The following is a 21,980-nucleotide window of genomic DNA, read 5'->3' as shown; positions in this document are numbered from 1 at the left end:
TCTCTCTCTCTCTCTTAGAGAGCAAGGATCTGCATGGAAACTCTAGGGAGGACACGTGCAGACATTAACAGTTGAGAAACTCAGGCCTAGGTAACAATATTCCTCACTCTACTGCATCATTCAAAACTACAGGCTCTAGATTAAAGGATACCCAGTCTCAAATACCATGTTTGCTACCTTGAGGAGTTTCTGAGCTTCCCCAAACTTCTGTCCACTAATATGTAACATAGTTTAAGGACCTACTTCTAAGGACAGTTGAAAAGATTAAAGGGAACAGCCCATGCAAACTGGTATGACACCCAGTAAGTGTCAGTCACTTGTATTAGGACTGAAAAGGAGGCATGATGTAGGGGAAAGTGGGTGAATCCAGGAATTTATAGAGTCTTGCCCTCCTGGTTACATGCTTCTTGGTTGTGGGACTTTCGTCAAAGAACGCCATTCTGAACTCACGTTTGCTCAAGTGTTAAAATGGAATAGTAATGCTTATGTGAGAGTCTTTTATTTTTATTTTTTTTTAAGATTTTTATTTATCTCGGAGAGAGAGAGCACAAGCAGGAGCAGAGGGAGAAAGGGAGAAACAGACTCCCCGCTGAGCAGGGAGCCCGATATGAAACTCCGTCCCTGGACCCTGGGATCATGACCTGAGCCGAAGGCAGACGCTTCACTGATGGAGACATCAGGTGCCCCTTGAGAGTCTTTTAAAAAGGAGCATTCTAAAATATTCTGAAAATGATACTTCTGAAGTGTACTTTAAAATGATCACCAATTGGGACGCCTGGGTGGCTCAGTTGGTTGGACGACTGCCTTCGGCTCAGGTCATGATCCTGGAGTCCCAGGATCGAGTCCCGCATCGGGCTCCCGGCTCCACGGGGAGTCTGCTTCTCTCTGTGACCTTCTCCTCGCTCATGCTCTCTCTCACTGTCTCTCTCTCAAATAAATAAATAAAATCTTTAAAAAAAAAAATCTTTAAAATGATCACCAATAATATAAATGCAAGTTATTATTATTTATCATCTAGCCTAATGATAGCTCCTAGGTTCTAATCTGTTTCTGATCAGATGGAGCTTGACTACATCTGTGGCAGGTTCCGATGATATTGACACAAATTTGAATTAAGAAAAGCACAAACACTTAGTCAGAACCATGCCCGCATTCTCGCAAGCACAGAGAAATCTGCACATGACCATGGCCGATGGAAAGCCAATTTGGGGCACTCATACAGTATAGAGCCCACACACCAGGCTCATAATTTCCAGGATCCTCAATGGGCAGGACGTTTTACAGCAGATAATGATATAAACAATTTATGTTCTTTCATACATGAGAGGAAATGACCTTCATAACTTAGTTGTAGCTACATTCTTATTACTTATGAGCCATTCAATAAATGATAGAAATAAATTATATTGTTCAACTGCCCTTTGTTATATATTCCCATTGTAAATGGGTATTTTTCATTGTCCTGACATATTTGCAACAATAATGTGTTTTCAGGCTATAAATATTGATAGAGCAAAGATGTGTATGTTTGCACTTTGAATATTTGATAAGTTCCACAAACACCTATGGAATGAACATTAGAAGTCCTAGGAAGCTTTACTTATCCCCCAAAGGACAGTTCATGCTGCAGGGGTTTAAAAAATATCCTTCATTAAATGGAATGGTTTCCACTAAGCAGTTATTTAATTTTAACTGATTTTTAACTAAGTTTGAACTTTTTCCTGAATATTAATCATTGCAGGGAAACTTACAGAGAAGCCACATTACATAATCCCCTGAGTGAGGGAAATGTTTGAAAATTTAATATAGAATTATACGAAGGCAATTTTTATTTAGAATGATCGTTTCATTAATTGACATTTGTCTTTAATCAAAACATGATGGAAAGGTAGATACATTCTCTAACTGCAGAAGATCTGGTCATGTGATACGTGCAAAAAAACGAGGCAGACTGGATAGAGGAGGGGGCGGAGGAGGCCACGGGAGTAGGTGTTTTTCACATCATGATCGCTGTTATGCATTTTTGAATAAATGCAACATTTCTGCAATTAAAAAAAGTTCTGTAAATGTTATGACTATTAATTTAAATGGCTTAAGAAAGAAGCTTATTAAAAACCTGATGCACATCTTTTCTTGGTTAAACTTTTAATTTTTTTAGGGCTTTGGACAATTCAACTTAACAAATCTCACTTCCTTTTTACATTTCCCTCCTTCCCTTCTTTTACCCCAGAGCTTACACCAGCAAACAGATAATGTATTTGCGTTTTCTGTCCCTTTTTCAACTCATAGTTCCTCCTTACTTTTCCTGGGTTTTCCTCTCAGAAACGTATTTACGGGAATATACTTGAAGGAAGTTCAGTCCAAATATTTCACTAGGTAATCTAAAAATCCGCCACCTTGGGGCACCTGGGTGGCTCAGTGGGTTAAGCCTCTGCCTTCCGCTCAGGTCATGATCTCAGGGTCCTGGCATCGAGTCCCACATCAGGCTCTCTGCTCAGCAGGGAGCCTGCTTCCCTTCCTCTCTCTGCCTGCCTCTCTGCCTACTCGTGATCCTGTCTGTCAAATAAATAAATACAATTTAAAAAAATAAAAAATAAAAAAAATAAAAATAAAATCCCACCACCTAAATTTAGGACTCTCAGGCATGCAAACTTAGAATATTTTAAATTGTTGCCCCTTGAAATCCCCTGCAATGCCCTTCCATTTCATTCTGCAATGAAAAATATCAAAAGACACATCTCTGTGAAATTTACCACCCAAATTATAACAAGAGATTTGTTCATTATATTCAGTGTCCTTTCTGTATTTAACCATTTGAAAACTTTGTTAGCTTTAACACCCTGGTTGTTATAGTTTGACCTTTTGAAAGTTATAATAAATATTTCTGTCCGTGTGCTGATTACTAGTAAATAAAATCTAATTTGCGAATAATTTCTATTTAAGTTCTCAGATCTTTATGGAAAACTCTATACATTCTAAACTCATTCCTTCTCCATCTTGCTAATCTACCCACAAATTTCCTTCCTTATTGCTTTTTTGTTTCTCTTAAAATGTTCTGAGCCTATTTTTAAGTTGCCCTCCACTCTTTTCTGCAAAAGCAAAAGTAAATATATGTGGCAATCATCTCAAGTACTTTCAGATAAAAAAGAGTAATGGATTCATTTTCTAATTTTTTTCCCCATTTGCTAAGCATTTTGGAAATAACTTACTATCCCAGGAATGGTGGGAAATACATAATTATGACAAGTAAGCGTAATTTAGAAAGAAGTACTCTGACAAGGGTAATTTGAAAACAATCTGTGGAATGTGGAAGAGAATTTTGTTACTTCTTTTCAGTGGAGCTTTGTTCCACAGATTTTATGTGCTGTCCTTCGAAAACTGTGATGTGTGAACTACAACGTGCCATGATTCTTCACATATTTAATTGAGAGAAGGGGTGCTATTAACAGCTCTATTTGAGGAAGCTGGCCCTGAGGTGTACTTCTAAGATACTTATCATTACTTATCATGGCACGGGGTACACACGATGAAACTTTTCATCATGTAGGGCCAGTCCTACAATCGAATAGGCCTTTCCCTTACCTTTTGGGGAGGGTTGGAGAGCATGGTTGATTGAGAAGGACAGCTTTCCATCTGGGGGTCCACTAGGATGTTGTCAAAGGTAATACTGGAGACTTTAAAGGGAACCCAGTAAGCAATTTTCCAGTAACAGCGCTTTGTGGAAAAAGGTAGAAAAATTTTAATTCCTGCAGTGAGTTTTTTCCTCTCAAGAACAGAAATAGTGTCCTAGAAAAGGTCTCTAAGGTGCAAATTCACACCGTGATGGTTAAATTGAGGCACTAGAGGTGTCCTAGTGGCAGCATCAGGAAAGGACTGGACTTGACAAAAAAATACTTAGTCTCAAGAAACACATGTTGAGTGTGAGTGTGAAGATTTCAATAATGGGGATTCTCCCTGTTCTTACCTCCCAATCTTGGCTTCAGGCTGAAGTTAGAAGAAATAGAAAAAAAAAGAGATATCTGAATGGCTTGAAGGACAACATCTAGGTTTGGACTCTTCAGACTTTGAATAAAAACTGAGAAATGAGATAACTAACAAGAATAGGGATGGTCCAGATATTAAATTAAAAGAAACGAATGAAAAGCCTTCGACTATTTAGTTACTAAGTCATAGCAAATATGTCTCCTGAATGTCTCTTAGACCATTCCTTCCTCTCTCTTCCCACTGACATTGTAATGACGTACACATCAACCTTTCCCTGATGGTTGAAATAGCTACCTGACTAGGTTCTTTGCTTTGAGTCATCTTTATTGTTTGAATTTAATCTCCCTACTACTTAGATTCAAAATGATCTGAAACAAATCTCTTGCAGTTTCAACAGTAGTTTTGAGACATCCTTTGATGTCTTCCCCCAGATTTTTACAGAGCTGACAAGAGGTTTCTTGATGGAGACGTCTACATACACGAGCTCATTGGAAGGCCACTGTAGCTCGGAGTTAATGATCATGTACTGGAACCCCACTGTCAGGGTCTGAAGCCCTTCTACTCATGAATCTGCATGTCTTTGTGTCTTAGTTTTACAGTAGGCAACACAGAGATATAATAGTACATGTCTCACAGTGTTGCTATGGGGATTACATTGATATGTAAGATAATAGGTATAAATGCTAAGAAGGGTGTTTAGTACCTAGGAAGCACCCTTCCATCCATTTTTTTTCACTTATTCCATATATGCAGTCTCCCAATGCTTAAATCGCATGGCATTGTCTCCAGTTCCCTGAATGTGGCAAGCTATTTCCCTGTGGGGGCTCTTAGACTTCCTCTTCCCTGCATTCTGGTAGCAAACTTCCCCTCCATCACAGGACCACTGCTAGATTCTCCTCCAGTCCCAAGTGTTCCCAATGTACATATACCTATTATACAGTCTTGAAAATTTTCTACTCATCTTCAAGACTTATATGAAGCATTCTTGAACATCTCAAGTTTTCATAGAACCTCTTTGGCTGAAATTATACACAGGGTGCAAAGGAGAAGCTGACTTCAGAGAAAATTGCATCCAGGAATTGCGAAAACCTGCTCTCTTGTTGTCCTTTTCATTCTCTTCCATGGCAGGTTTTTTCATTTTTATTTTTTTTTAAGATTTTATTTATTTGACAGAGAGAGACAGAGCAAGAGAGGGAACACAAGCAGGGCGAGTGGGAGAGGGAGAAGCAGGCTTTCTGCTGAGCAGGGAGCCCGATGTGGGGCTCAATCCCAGGGTCCTAGGATCGTGACCTGAGCCGAAGGCAGACGCTTAACCACTGAGCCACCCAGGTGCCCCATTGGTTTTGTTTTTGTTTTTAATGCAGGCAGTTTGGGACTAATATTCTTTAGGTTTAGGGACCCTAGAGAGCAAAGAACATTAAAAACAGAAATGGCAATGTCATTTTTGTGAGAATTCACTATAGTTGCCATTTTGATCCAGGTTTAAGCAATAAGACCCAAAGGTAATTAAGCAGGGTTCATTTAAATTTGTCGATGCTTATGTTGAGGTATTGAACCTTAAAAGCAGGGGTATAGCAAAGTGCACACAATTCCTTGAGATCTCTATAATTCACATAGCCGTGTACAGGTGCAAGCCTAAACTGGCATATCTGTGGTCGTTGGCCAGTGGAAAGAAGTCTTACTCCAAAGTTTTATTTTTTCCTCTTTTTTTTTTTTTTTAAGTAGGCTATGTGCCCAGTGTGGAGCCCAATGTGGGACTTGAACTCACGACCCTAAGACAAGACCTGAACTGAGATCAAGAGTCAGACACTAAACCGCCTGAGCCTCCCAGGTGCCCCTACTCCAAAGTTTTCTATGTGGAAGTGGGTGCTGCAGAGATATTCTGTTTGATGCTGGAGGAAACCAAGCTGCATACTCCAGAAGGTTAGAACCTGTTTGGAAAAGCGTCCATGGGCCTTTGCTTCCGTAAACTAACTTTGACCTGGGGTTGCTATTAAGCTGCCAAAAACCAGGAAGAATGGAGTTGTGGGAATCTTCTTGATCTGCCTCTCCTCAATTTTCCACCAAGCTCAACATGAGTTTGAGTTCTTTCTATGCAAACTATGCTCAAGACAATAGATTTCAACATATTCAGAAATGTGTAACTTATCTAAAGTTGACCTAAACGTTAAAAATTGTTGTTTAAACTCTTATGTAAGATTATGACAGAACTATTTCATATGATTGCCTTTACAACTCATCAATCGTTAATTGCGGATGGGCTCTTGGAACTCCACTCTCCTTCCATATGTACATTTTCTGTCATTTTTGTATTTATCCTTTTATGGCATTTGTATGTTTTAATACTTGCAGGGCTATCATCACTTAACTTTATTTAGTACTGGTAGTTTCACACCTACTTCTAAACAACTGTAATCATGCCAACTCAAATGACCTTTCCTTGCAAGACGGTATATCAAATTCAGTATGCTCAACTGATGATGTGGTTTCCATAGCATATTCTATAATATATCAGGTTTAAGCTCTGGTTCTCAAAAACTAAAAGGTTCTATTTCCCTTGCAGCCATTTGCATCTAATTAATACAGTCTTTGTAGACTCCATTGCTATGGTGATAGAAGTTCTATGCTGAAAGAGAAACTTTCAAAAATGCCAGCTCAGTATGTCATATATTTACAACTCTTTGATAATGTTGCCATCTTCTCAGTCTAACCTTTTTATCATCCCTAGATAGAGACAAGTATATTTTTTACTTTGAACTTTGCTGTAGTCACCCCAAACAACCAATTGTATAATGAACTGCATTGATTACTTTTGATGTGACTTGTAATTGTACACTTCAGTTTTAGCAACAGGCTCTGTCATGTCATGTTTGTACTTTTGATGAACTGACCCAGTTTTCAAAATGCTTTCAGACTTATAGTTGAGTTAATGACCTACATCACTGCCTTGATGGGTTCAGTGCATTTGACATCTTTCTCATAGGAGCAAGGAGCTGTGATAGCTGGACATTATTCATAACTGCCTACACTTACCAGGAACTTAACTGAAGCATGGCTTGCAAGTTAGAGCCAGAAATCAGCGAAAGGATTCAGTCCTCTCTTAGACTGCATTTGTGAAACTTTAACTGTAAAGTTTATTCCAAACTATAACTCAGGACACATCAATTTATTTGAGGAACAAATCACTTACAAATTAAAATGCATCCAAACACTTTAACTATGTTTAAATTTTAGAAGATCTGGGAATGTGTGCAATGTTACCAATCTATCACTATAACGTCGTAAGGATCTTTAGCATACAGAATTGCAATGAATGTGGTGGTTCAGGGATTAAAATCTCCTTAAATACTCATTCACATGACAGACTGGAGCAATTAGTGTAGAGTAACAATGGTACATGGATAACAAGAGTGTCTCATACATTTCCACTGAGAGTCATCTTCCATTATAATCATCCTAATGAAAAAATCACAGTGGTTGAATGGAAATGCTATTGGTATAGCATTAAAAAAATAAAAAGGAATGAACTAAAAAACATCATTAAAGTCACATTAAGGAACTGATTGAAATTGACCAGAAAGGGAATAATCATGGAACTGTCATTACTACCCCTTTCTTATAGCTCTGAGTCCAGGTGTTACAGAAATCTCAAGTCAGTGGGTGCCCATGCTGTAATATCTTTGCAGAACTCTGTGGGTAGAGAACAAAATGACAGACCTAATGATTCTTGTAGCTCTCAAACGAGAGTTTGTCAGCTCTGGTTTAATCTCTACCCTGCCATCCATTCTCCATGCAGAGCTTCTATTCAGTTATGGAAAGTTACATGAAGGAATTGAATAAAAAAAAAAAAAAAACCAATCATGCTATTTGTTGGCTCTATCCACTTTAAAATAATTCACATTGAGGCCAGCTGTGTTTAACATATTCAAATAGGCATCTTCCCATATTTTTTTTTTCTTCCTGATCCTTTACATGTTTCCCTTTTTGTAAAAATAACAAATAAAAAAATGTCTATGCCCAAATTGAAGATGAACGGCCGGAAGGGGAGATTTTTCCGAGACTGACGTCTAGAGGAACAGCGTAAATCAATATAGGGTGTGTGTGTGTGTGTGTGTGTGTGTGTGTGTGTGTGTGTGTGTGTATGTAGATTCAGGTCTCTTGTAACATCAACCCGCTGTGAGAGCAGATAGAAGAACAATGTGTATGTGGACCTGGGTGGGGAGGGTTCATCTCAGAGAAGGCTGACGATGTTGCAAAGAGAGAACATGTTTGACAGCGGGGCTCATTTAGCACACTTTCTCCCTGATTCTTGAATAAGGGGCCCGGTATTGAGCTGCCACACTTGGCAGGTAACAAATCGAACGTAGCTCATCTGCAAGGGAAATGGTCTCATTGAATTAGCCAATCTGATGATGATCTATCCAAGTATATTACTAGAGTATATTGAAAACCTGCTATCGATTGTTAGCATGTGAAGGTAATATTTCTATTGGGATTCTAAGTTCGGGCTAAGGGAAAAGTGGGGATGAGTTATGCCAAGCTAATAAGCCATAGAATATTTAACATAAATACAATGGCCGATCTTTTCATGTATTGGGATTGCTGAATGGAATATTTGAAATATTCAGCAATTCTGCCCAAAATGCTTTGAGTATGGGCACAGGAGCCTTGCTGTATCATTTTGATATTCACCTTTTCTTCTTCCATCGGGCTCTGGACAACCCTCAGGACATTACAGTGTTCCTCAAACCTGTCATAAAAAAAAGAGCAAAGAAAAGATCTCAAGGGAAACTTCCTTTCTCTTTCGACCTCTTTGACTTCTTTGTTCATTAGTACACGATTTACTTTCGTGCAGAACTCCAATTCCACCTTCCTGTGACACAACTGAGGGGTGCATAACCTTGGACTGAGCAAATGATCTGAGCACATATCAGACAAACAAGAGAATTCATGTTATAGAAAATTGGAAAATGCTTGCATATAAAATCGAGGACCTTAATGGGAATCCAGTGAGAGGTCCAGAAATCAAAATACTTGCCTGTCCTTCAAAAGGCTAGGATTCCTATGCCCTGCTGTGCGGCTGCCTAATTATAACAATAGAGCTGAACTTACCAGACTGCTACTCTGTTGATCTATGCTGATGATCACTAATTTGATCTCGAATACGAAGCAGCCAGAGATTTCAGAATGTTTCTTTAAAATGTTTGACATCAATCTTGTCATTTGTCAGTGTGTCAGTTTCCTAAGGCTGTCAAAACAAAGCACCACATACTGAGTGGCTTAAAACAACGCAGATGTATATCTTATAGTTCTTGGGGCTAGATATTCAGAATCAAGGTATTGGCCACCTTGTGCTCCCTCTGAAGCCTTGGGGGGGAATCCTTCCTTGCCTTTTCTGGCTTCTGGTGGCCCCAGATGCTCCCTGGTTTGGGGGAGCACGACTTTTGTCCTCACCTCTGTCTTTCCATGACCATTTTCCTTCTGTGTCTGTGTCTTCACCTGGTGGTCACTGTTTCCTGTGTCTGCACCCAGATTGCTCTCTTCTTTCAAGGACAAGGTCACATTGCATCAGAGCCCACCCTAATGACCTCATCCTAACTCAATGACATCTATAAAGCTCTTTTTTGCAAAAGGGTCACAATCACAATTTCCAGGGGAAGAACTTCCATGTATCTTTTTAGGGAATACACCTAATCCATGATAGGATTGATTTTAGTTAGTGTCACGCTCTAATTTTTACCTAGCCAAACTCATCTGTTAAAAATAGGTAATAAACAGATAAACAGTGGGAAAAGTCATTGTAAACATATTATGGAAATCATTTCATCCACAAACAAGGAGCAAGTACCATTCTGTATTGAAAATAAAATAGTGAGATGATATGAATTGTGTAAAAGAAAAAACCATAAGTTTGAATCATTTGTCATTATATTTGAAATGCCCAAATCATTTAAAGCCAGACTCCTCCTTTTTAAATTGCTTATTAACCTTTTATGGCTAATAAAATAATGTTGATAATCTAATTGATTCTAATTTTTCTTTAAGTTTAAGCACCTTGAAGTCCTTACCTTGAGCTCCAAAATACTGTCCCAACAACATTTTTTTCAAGTAAATGGGAAGAGGTGTAGAGTGATCTTTCAATATTAAATACAAGATCATTTTTCTCATTGTAACTGATCTCTTGATTTTATGTTATATGGACACATTATGAACATAACCAAAAGGATGTAGTATGATATGTTTTTATTCAGAATACTAGACAACTTTGATTTTGAATTTCACTAAGAGAAACTTCTCTCAATATCTATAAAGAAAGTAGAGTTATAGCTTAAGTATTTGCACATAGCCATGTCTAAGAAATGTAAGAGAGCTTTCTTAAGGACATTCATAGGCAATAGGATGGAGTTAGTATCGATCATCAAATCTTGGCTATACTCTGTTCACTGTGTTCTAATGGTGAGAACTGAGAGTGTCTTTCACAAATAGTACTCACTAAACAAGAATAATTTATGAATAGGACAGCTCTTGTATTAAAGTAGTATTGGATAGGGTTTAGGAACATGAATTCTGGAGTTAATCTTCCTTTCTGAATGTCACTCCATCACTGAGTAGCTACGTGAACTTGGTCCACTCACTTATATCTCCTGGTCTTGGTTCTATAATCCGATAATAACAATACTAACCTATTACTATGAGTTGTTAAGAGAATCAAGTGATTTAAAAAAGTCAAACTCTGGGGCGCCTGGGTGGCTCAGTGGGTTAAAGCCTCTGCCTTCGGCTCAGGTCATGATTCCAGGGTCCTGGGATCGAGCCCCGCATCGAGCCCCGCATCGGGCTCTCTGCTCAGCGGGGAGCCTGCTTCCTCCTCTCTCTCTCTCTCTGCTTCTCTGCCTACTTGTGATCTCTGTCTGTCAAAATAAACAAATAAAATCTTTAAAAAAAAAAAAAGTCAAACTCTTAGATCATTCTTGGTACATAGAAGGCATCGTGTTGTGTTAGCCATTTTCCCTATTCCTATTCATACTGTTGCTAATATTACTATGATGATACAATTATTAGATGACAAAGCTATAGAGAATACAGTAGCCAGCTAAAAAATTCAAGTCACTTCCCCAATCACTCTCTTCTCTCTACTTACCCATATTCCCCCAAAACCCCTATCACATGATTAAGCAAAGAATACAATAAAAATATTCTGGAATGATGTCCTATGACTACATTGCTGACATGCCTGGCCCCACACAGAGATAAGAACGGTCTTTTCATTTCTTTCCAGTATTTTTCTGTAAATTCATTTTTGTAAGTAGGCTCCATGCTCAGCATGGAGCCCAATGTGTGGCTTGAACTCATGACCTGAGATCAAGCCCTGAGCTGAAATCGAGTTGGATGCTTAACCGACTGAGCCACCAAGCAATTACTGCTGTCCTATGCAATAATTTCTAAGCCACACTTTCTTGCATTAAAAATCATAAAGGTCTATACAAACCTGGACATGATTGTTCATAACAGTTTTGTGCCTAATATCCTCAAACTGGGAAAAACTTAAATTGCTTATCATGGATCAATAAATTGTGGCATAATCGTACAACGGAATACTTCCCAACAGAACAGCAACAAACCAAAACCAAACCCTGCTAATAGACACAACACTGTGAGTGAATCTGAGAACATTATGCTAAGTGAAGGAAATCAGACACAAAAGAGTACATATTGTGAGAGTCTATTTATCTGACATTCTGTTAAGGGAAAAAACGATAGGGACAGAAACAAATTAGTGCCTGCCCAGGGTTAAGGATGAGTGGTGGGGGACCAGACTGTACAAGGACAGGAGGACATTTTGGGAGGTGATGGAACTGATTCAAATTTTGATTTTTGTGATGGTTTTGAGATGGTATATATTCAATGAAGTTCACGGATACTTGAAAAGAATGACTTTCACTCTGAAAATTTTACCTGACACTAATGTTATAAAAGGGAAAAGACCCTTTTATTGAGCACCTTGTATGGATTAGACACTAAATTGACTGATTAGGCAGAGACTCGATGTATCGCTGAGTTCATGGAGAACACACACTAGTGAGTTCATATATAAAAGTCTAATATTGGAGGCCATAATTGGCTCCGTATAACTTTAGGCTCTATTGGCTTTGTGGTTTAAAACCTAAATACTTTGCAAAATACATATGCTGAATTTAAAGCCATACTATCCAGAGTTTGTAAGAATCACTACAAGGCTTTGCAAATCTATTTAACTCACCCTTGCAGTTTGAATTTTCATTTACCCATTTTTTTTCTTATTCTGCTACTTCTAAATGTTTTGTTTTAAAATTCAATGATTTTATTAAATTAGAAGTTATAGTATGTATTTTGGAACACAGATTGCATGCATCTTTTTACACAATAAATGTGTACAGTTTTCTTTATATCATCATACACTTTTATTTCAAAACTCACAAATTTCTTTTTTGCTTAACTTTTTAGAATATAAATGACTATGAAGCCATATTTATCAAGCACTCATGAACAATGAGTACTGTGTCCAAAGTCACAAAGTATCCCAGACCCCATCTTTGGCCCGGCCAGGGAGTTTCTCTCATGATGATTTGAATGATATGTGCGCAGATGGTTATGACTTTCAGTGATAGTTTTTAATACCACATCTTGTCCAGAGAGGAAAGCAGAATGAGATTTGACAGAATCCAAAAAGCAGAAACCTTCACACAGTCTTTAAATTGGACTGAGACTCAAGATTTCTATCATTTTGCCATATTTTCTGCTATTTGCTTATGTGATAAATATATAAATGATCTTTATCTTTCTCTCTCTTTAGTGTTACTTTTTTTTTTTTAAGATTTTATTTATTTGTTTGAGAGAGAGAGAGAGCAGGGAGTGTGGGAGAGGGAGAAACAGACTCCCCGCTGAGCAAGGAGCCCTGTGTGGGACTCAATCCCAGGACGCTGGGATCATGACCTGAGCTGAAGGGAGATGCTTAACCAGATGAGCCACCCAGGCGCACCCAGTGTTACTTTTAGAATTTTGTTTTTTTCTCTTAGTCTAGTGTCTAAGTCAGGTACTTAGTATTCTGTAAATCATAAATAAATAGGCATTAAGTTTCTTATAAGGCAAACAAGTATATTAAAACTGTACTCACAAAGAAGTACATTTGAGGATTGAAGTGTTTTATTCTCATCAGAATCCTTTCACCGCTAATGTGTAGGTTCTGTAATAAACTCTTTGAGTTTCCTGTGTCCCTGTTTGCTCATTTGAATAGTGAAAGGATTCAAATGAAAGGAGTCAAATGACCTCTACTAGCTCTTCAAGCTCTGGAATGAGGGTATACTTGGTTTGGGAATAAAGACATGTTCTGCATTTGAGCATATCAGGTAAATAGGTTAATGCCATAGAAATTAAAAAAAAAATGATGCTGATATATAAGGGTAGATACAGGTATAGGTACATATGTAAAATATATCATTATTCTTTAAAGAATTTACAGAAGAAATGGCAATTATGGAAACTATTGATGGTTTGTAAGAACATGTCGTCCCTCCATACATCCTTTACAGTTTTGGGATATTTAGACAAGCACGTTAAAGTGTTTATTTTCTGTTTCAGACTCTCCTCACTTTTGTCATTTAAATATTTAGCATTTTCCCTTTTGATTACACTTGCCATGGTTTTCTTTACTTCTACTTCTTTGTTCTTCCCTTTATTTCTGCTTCTTTGTTCTTACCCATTCTTTCGTCTTTTCTCTCTCTATTTCATCCATTCCCCAAAGTCTGTTGCTACCTATGATTTGTGTTTTTAAACATGGAGATAACCTTAGGGTATAAACTCTTTCATTTCTATATTTTGCATATTTTGTAGACTATGGAAAGAATCTTGGGACGTTAGCACTGGAGGGGACCTTGAGAAGTCAACCCATCAATCTATAGCATCACTCTTTGGCCACTGTATCACTGTCTTCCACATTTTGTGAAATTATTTCTGTGAAACACAGCTTTAAGTCTGGGCCAATGCCCCACTATGGGAAATCCTGCTACCGCAACACTTGCCAATCCCTTCCCATATGAAATAAAATTGGATATCCCACTATGCACACAGTAAGCTCTTAACATACATGAAAATTCCATGATCTAACCTGCAAGTTAATCAAAGTTTGGCCTCATAAAGATTTCTGTTGTTTTGCAACTACCTTTCCTGTATATTGCTTCTCCACTATTTAAGAACAAAATAAATATTTCTTCGGCAAGAAATGAGCCAGAAGGCTAAGGCTGAGCCTTAAGGCTGGGTGTGGAATCTAAAGAATGAGGACTTCTAAATTCCATTCATTCTCTTTGACAATCCGAGGAGACTCTCACTGTCTTAACCCTAGGCTGTGTGTAAAGGACGTAAATATTTCATATACTCATATTATCTTAGAAGTTCAGCACACTTCAAAGGTTACAAAGCACTTTCATCCATTCACAAATAAATAAAACGTTGTAAAAGAAAAAAAAATACCGAAACATATATATTATCTACACATCAACAACGTGCCATTTTCTCTTATCACTACTGCACACCAGAATGACACTGGAACGTGGATCTCACACAGCTGGGCTTTTCCTACTGTATCACAGTGTCCTCATACAGTCAATCAGAGGTCGCCTTACTCCAAAGGATTGGAGAAGAAGTTAAGTGTGTGCAAGTGAAATCACTGTTGTAAAAATCATGAGAACTGGATCCAAACTTTGATTTTTCCACCAAACTGTCATATGAGAAACTGGAGACACAATGTTTCTGTCCTTCCCCCACCTCCCCACCTTGGGTTTCTGAGTATTCACTTAGCATAGGAATGTTACAGTTCTTTTTCTTAATTCTGATTACTCTGTCAATTCACAAAATAATCACTTTTGGGCTATTTTAACTTTACAGAATCTCATTACTGAATGTTTTACCTGGTGACTTTGCCACATTAAAATTTGCCAAACGTATTTTGACTCAGATGTAAACTTGGTCCTGAGCCTTACTGCTTGGTCCATTGTTCTGTTCAAAATGGTATTAATTCAGATAGTAGAGACTCCCTGGAGCTCTTTCATTCAAAATTATGTTGAAAGAAGAATTTGACCTATGCTTGGCATAGGTTTCTAAGATGTAACACGTGACCAAGAAGCCATCACTTTCGCTGTTTTTTGCCTCCCAGTCACTAATGAGATGAGGTTTGCACAGATTTATTAAAAAGACAACGTTCTCTTATTCAACTCACGGCAAAGAGATAATTGTGAACCTTAAAAAAAAAAAAGTTCAGTGTCAGGAGGATATAAAAAATAAATCGTGTTCAGAGAAGCAGTGTTAAAGGAAATATGGAACATTTCCGTGTTTCTCAGCTAGGACCCGGGCTTTGCAGCCGGACCGCCAAAGCTCAGGGAGAGATGAGCGGAGGCTGCAGCCCGCCTCGAGGAATAACGTCCTTGATGGGGAGCGCACATCCAGGCTGAGAGCTACAAATGCGAAGGCCCGCGGCAATGCCTGTGCCTTATTACCACTTCAATAACCTACTCAGCAGGAATTAACAAGTAGTTTGAACTGAGTCTTTTCCCCCTTGGCCACAACACCCAGTCTTCTCTTTTTGAATCCTTGACTTTCTCACTGTAAATTTCATTACATGAAAGGGATGTGCCAAGTGCTATCCTTGATGGTCTAACTGCTCCATCTCGTGATAAATCAATAGTGGATGCGGCTTTGGGGCAATCTCTAATTTAATATATGAAAACCCACATTTACATCATGCCATGGAGCATGATAGCTGCCCGCACAAGGCTCTCTTGGAACCCAATCCCAGATTTCTCTCAGGAACACAAAAGACCTTGAAACACACACCAATACATATGCAACTTGAGTGGCTTTCTTGAAAAGACCTACCTTGGCAAGCAGTGCAGAAAGCATCCATTGCTGATTTTGCTGTGTGCCTTTCCTTTTTGTGACTTAACAAATATGCCCACGATAATTCTTAGCTAGTATGATTTTTCCATTTGTTTAAATATTTTATTGTAACCATATTTAAAATCATTTTTTCAAATGTTCATTGTGGAAGGATTGGTAGTTTATTATCTATGTTGGAATCTTGGCTATTAAGTAAATTAATGTTATGTTTTATAATAATAATAATAACAGAACTTGAAATTGCCTACCTGGCTAGCACAGTGGTTAATGTCCAGACTCTGGATTCACACTTCTTGGTTCCAAGTCTTTGTTTAGCCATATTTTGGTTATACAATCCCGGATATGTTATTAAACTTTGCTGTACTCAACTTCTTTATCTGGGAAGTGAGAATAATAAATGACCTAACTCATGGGTCATATAACTTATCATGTATGATGCTAGGCAAACTGGAAGGGCTCAATAGATATTCACCAATTCTTAATACGGCAATTTTTTTTTCTTTTCTTTTTTTTTTTTTTAAGATTTTATTTATTTGACAGAGACACAGTGAGAGAGGGAACACAAGCAGGGGAAGTGGGAGAGGGAGAAGCAGGTTCCCACCGAGCAGAGAGCCCAATGCGGGGATTGACCCCAGGACCCTGGAATCATGACCTGAGCCGAGGGCAGACGCTTAACAACTGAGCCACCCAGGTGCCCCCGGCAATTTTATAACCAAGTAAGAGGGAGCCTAATATAACTGCATAGTCAGAACTATGTGTTTTCAAACTGTTTTGTTTCTCAGTTCAATACTTTTGCTTTATGTTTTGCTTTTATGAAATTACCTTCCCCGTTCTCTTGGTAGCCCGGAAAATACTCTTTCAATGACTCAAACCAAAATACCTTATTCTGAGATGCCTCTGGGGACCCTCATTCAGATAAACTTGGCATCCCTCCTTGATGGCCTGTCATTCTCCCCATGCCTCCCCTGTCATAGTGTATTCTCTTTCATTGATGTATTTATTCTCCTTTCTTCCCTGACTAGTTCTATGGTAAGCTCCTTGACTGACCACTTTCTCTATCCAAGAAGCTAAGTTAGTTAGAATGAAATATAATGTAGCTTGAAGGACAGGATATTAACTAACTCATCTTTAATAACTCTGTAACTTTAGCCAGATCACTTAAACTTCTTTAAGTTTCCTGTTTAAAAATGGGACAAACGCGTTGCAGCACTCTTCTATATACAAAAGTAGATACTCACCACATATTTTCATCTCCAAAGTTGATTAGCATAGTGGGTCTTCCTTGTGTTTTCTTTTAGTAACTAAGTATCTTACTTCAAGAATCCCCCTTAGATACTCAACAAACTAAATTCATGGTGGAAATAATGTAAACACAGAATCCTTTTGTAAGCTAGAGCAAACAAATAGGAATTAATGTCTACAATACAGCATCAACTAAATCAACCAATACCGAGAGCATAAAAAACAGTATGTGGGGCATTATAGCTAGTATGTGCTGATGGACATTATTATTGTATCTGTTAGAGGGTGTGTGTCACACTCACTGACACATACATAGACACACAAATGCAGGTTCCCACTAAATTCATGTTTGCAGGGGCACCTGGGTGGCTCCGTTGGTTAAGCATCTGCCTTCAGCTCAGGTCATGATACCAGGGCCCTGGGATGGATCCCCACACCGGGCTCAGCAGGGAGTCTGCTTCTTCCTCTCCCTCTGCTGTTCCCCCCTGCTTGTGCTGCACACACTCTCTCTCTGTCAAATGAATAAATAAAATCTTTAAAACAAACAAACAAACAAACAAACAAACAAATAAATAAATAATTTATGTCTGTAGCTACAGAGTAGAGTAATGCTCAGTATGGAGAATTTAAGGACAGCTTTCTCCACCCCACATCATTTCCAGGGCTAATGAAGCAGCTCCAGGGGCCTCCACAGTAAGAGACCCCCTGGTAAAGACCACTCAGGAGTCGGAAGTCCTGAAGCAGTGTCTTCTGACTAACTAGCAGGAACGCTTCCCTCTATGTGGACGGAGTCTTACTGCTTATCAGAGGTCTTCACAGATATTGTTGTGACTTGGTTATGTTCTTTGAGTCTTTTCACAGGACATGCAAAATATTTGTAAAAAAACAGCCAACAGTTTGCAAAAAGAAGGGGAGGGGGAAGAAAAGAGAACCAGGAAGGGAGGAGACGTAAGCAACAACAGCAGTTACAAACTGTTACAGAATTGGTGAGCAGAGCCCCTTGGGAAGCAGACAGGAAAGCCAGCTACTAAGGGGAAGGATAGAGGAGATCCTGGCAGGCAAAACACCACCCAGAATATTCTTCACATCATGGGACCTGAGTAAACTCTGTTTCCATAAAACAACTTGATAGATAAAGATCTGATTCTTAGGCAGGTGGATCGTATACAATGCAGATTAACAATCGATATTGAGGAATTCTGTGTGGTTTAGGGAGTATGTCCATACATGTTATCTCATTTTTTATTAATAGTGGCAAAGATATCAATTTTGGCTCAATAAACCCATTTTATGGATGGAAAAACCAACGTTCAGTTGTTTGAGTTGGCTTGCGGATGGCAGGTGAATATTTTACCACTTCTGATTTCATAAAATATTCTTTGCAGAGAAAACTTTGAAAAATTCTACTTAATATTTATACACAATATGAGCAGCTCTCAAAATTCATTGAATAGCAGTAATTAACAAATTCTAATAGTTCAGCCAGAAACAGTCCCTAATCTGTGCTCTGAAACCTAGTGACCAATCATGATACAATTGGGTAGACTTGGAACAATATACTGCATCTTTATGTATACACATCTTTTCGGGGTTGCACACAATACATTTGGTTCAAATGTGGTTAACCTGAACAATTTGCCAAGTAGAGCAAGAACTGGAATGGGCCAGTGAGCACTAGCAGATACATTTTTGGATCAAAAGATGTTGATCCTTTTTGTGGTTATTGTCAGCCTCTACTACTGCTGATGTGCTAAAATCAAGAGTGGAAAATATTTCCATGTACTCTCGTTGGCAAAAATTAAAAAAAAAATAAGCCTTTTCTGATACAATCACCTATTGTATGTTAAACATGCATTGCTTCATTAAATTTGGCAAAGTTTGTTTATTCCCTGACGGGTTTGCAATAAGGAGAGAAATTTAAGTGGATGTGTAGAAGGAGTAAAGCGAAATTAAATATTTGTGTGCTTGGAGTTACAGGTGAAAACTGATTAAAGTGTGAAATGATTGTTATTTCAAGTTCAGGAACAACTCAAGTCATTAATAAACAAACTATGTAGCTACTCACTTTTTTTTTTCTGTTGTATCCAATAGTTAGTAGATGGTGTTTGGATATACATTCTTAGACTTTAAATATATGTTTTAAAAGTTTTGAATTATTTTCTTTAGCTTTTATTGAAAACCCTTGATTTTAATAAATGTTAAGCTTTGGTGCTCACAGCACAGAGTTCTAAGGCACTAGACCCAAATTTTCTTTCTACCCCAAGGATTTGGTGTGATAACCTGCCTTCCTCCCTTCCTTTCTTTTTCCCTTCCTTCGTCCTCCCCATCCACCTCGTCCTCCTTCTTCTTTTTCCTTTATCATTTTGTCTGAGATTGTTTGGTTGGAATAAATACACTTAGGCTTAGGTAACATTATTGCATTTTTCTAGCTATAGACCGTAAGTGGGTTACTCAATCCATCTGGATCTCAATCTCCTTAACTATATATAGGAACTAACACCTAACCATTTCTTAGGTTTATTTTGAGAATCAGATGAGATGATACGTGCCCAAAGACTGCAAATTCCAGGGCAATTTGTTACTTTAAAATAATATCGGAGCAGAATATCTTATTTCAGGAAAGTGAACAAAGTGCCCTCTGCTAGGATTGGGCAGGAAGATAAAGATACCATGGTTGAAAGACCTTCTGGTAGTTCAAATTTCTAGGTATGGATCTTCCCTGATTGTCACCGGTCACCTTCAATTAAGAAACTGGTGTGTAAGGAAACCCTAGATCAGACTGTAGTATTTACAGCGTCTCTCAAAATGTACGACAGTTTGAATTTAAGAAATGAAAATTTTAAAATACTATATTTCTGGTCAGTGAACAAGGGATTTCTTAAAATTTAAGTTCACTTCATACATTTAAAATGACCCCTTTATCTTCCATAATCTTTCTTTGTACTTCTGCTTTTCTTCATGTTTTTTTTTAAATTTCTTACAAAACTTTCCACATATTAGATCACTGCATCTCTTTCTTTTCCTGATCCCTTATATCCAGAGATTCCTTAAAACATATCCCAATGTTTCTAACTCCATGTCTCATAGTGTAATTTTAAAAAAGCCCTCATTGTCAGGAGGTCAATTGCAAAACATTAAAATCCATGAATATAGAGAGTAGACTGATAGGAGCATACACTTTGAGTTGTTTTTCTTTCTTTTTTTTTTTTTTTTTAAAGATTTTATTTATTTATTTGACAGACAGAAATCACAAGTAGGCAGAGAGGCAGGCAGAGAGAGAGAGGAGGAAGCAGGCTCCCTGCTGGGCAGAAAGCCCGATGTGGGGCTCGAACCCAGGACCTGGGATCATGACCTGAGCCGAAGGCAGCGGCTTAACCCACTGAGCCACCCAGGCGCCCCTTGAGTTGTTTTTCATGTAGAAATGGTACTTTAGGGGTGCCTGGGTGGCTCAGTGGGTTAAAGCCTCTGCCTTCAGCTCAGGTCATGATCTCAGGGTACTGGGATCAAGCCCCGCATCGGGCTCTCTGCTCAGCGGGGAGCCTGCTTCCCACTCTCCCTCTGCCTGCCTCTCTGCCTACTTGTAATCTCTCTCTCTGTCAAATAAATAAATAAAATCTTAAAAAAATAAATAAAAACGGTACTTTAGTCTGGGAATACTTGGTTAGCCTCTGTGGTAATCCAAGGATGTGTTTCTCTGATTTCCATCTTGCTTTAGAAACATACATGTCTACAAATGAGGTACATACTATTTTTATACCCCAAATATCTGGCCCATGTTGTGTAGAATTTGTGTCACCATAGATTAGTATCGTCATCAAAAAAAAAAAAAAAAAGCACATATTGTCTTCTTTAAATCTCCTTCTACTCTCAACCCAAATACTTTAAAGCTACTCTTCAGACTTCAAGCATTCTTGCAAATTATTCTCTTTATCCTTCTAAATACCCTGTTTCATTTACTAGGAAGCCTCCATTTTTATAGTCCATATCTTTGGGGATGAACAATGTTAGCCACTTGGTATAGAATACTATTTGATATGCATTTGACATTTATAGTTTTTCCTGGTTCCAGCAAACTGTTACTGTATCCTGGGTTCTGTTCGCTCGCCAGCTGCTTCTCCTGCTTGAAATACTCAGCAGTTGAGGAGGGAATGTTCACATCCAACCTCTGGTGGATTGCAGCTGTGATCTGTGAGCTCATTGTTCTCCTCTGTGAAGCTGGTTATGGCCTTCACACTATGCCTATTAATTAGAACATATGAGCACTTACTAGCATTTTATGAGGAATTTAACAATAGAGATTGAATATTAAATGCGGAGCTTGCAAAGATATGCTATAGAGCTGAAGTACTGAAAGGACAGACATGGGAAGCACATTTTTAGCTCTGATTTAAAGGAAACTGAAAAAAAAAGATTTTTTTAAAGCATTAGTAGGCGACATACATGCAGAAAGAATGGAGTTATTCTGAGAGGAGAGAGGAAGGAAATTAATTTCTCTAATGGAATCAGAAGTTGAGAACAGTAAACATTATTATTAGAAATATGTGACTCTGGATTGTAATCCTGATAGATCAAGAATATAATATGAATGTATAATGTGACTGGCAGGGTTGGCAAGGGCTTGACAAGAAGTCTTTCTGTATATTTTATAACAGTAAAACATAATCAGACTTGGAAGTTCATACGATTTCAGTGTGCAGCAACTAAAAAGTATAATGTACACTTAATACAGTGACTGCAGTAGGGCTGTATCATGAATACGAAGCTTATATATGGCCATTTATCCAAACCTTGCAGAATTCTATTGCATAGAAGAAATTGAGTTTTGATAA

Source organism: Lutra lutra, chromosome 2, assembly GCF_902655055.1.
Source record: "Lutra lutra chromosome 2, mLutLut1.2, whole genome shotgun sequence".
Taxonomy (NCBI): domain Eukaryota; kingdom Metazoa; phylum Chordata; class Mammalia; order Carnivora; family Mustelidae; genus Lutra; species Lutra lutra.
The sequence above is the reverse complement of the archived record's forward strand: the minus strand, read 5'-3'. Positions refer to the sequence as shown.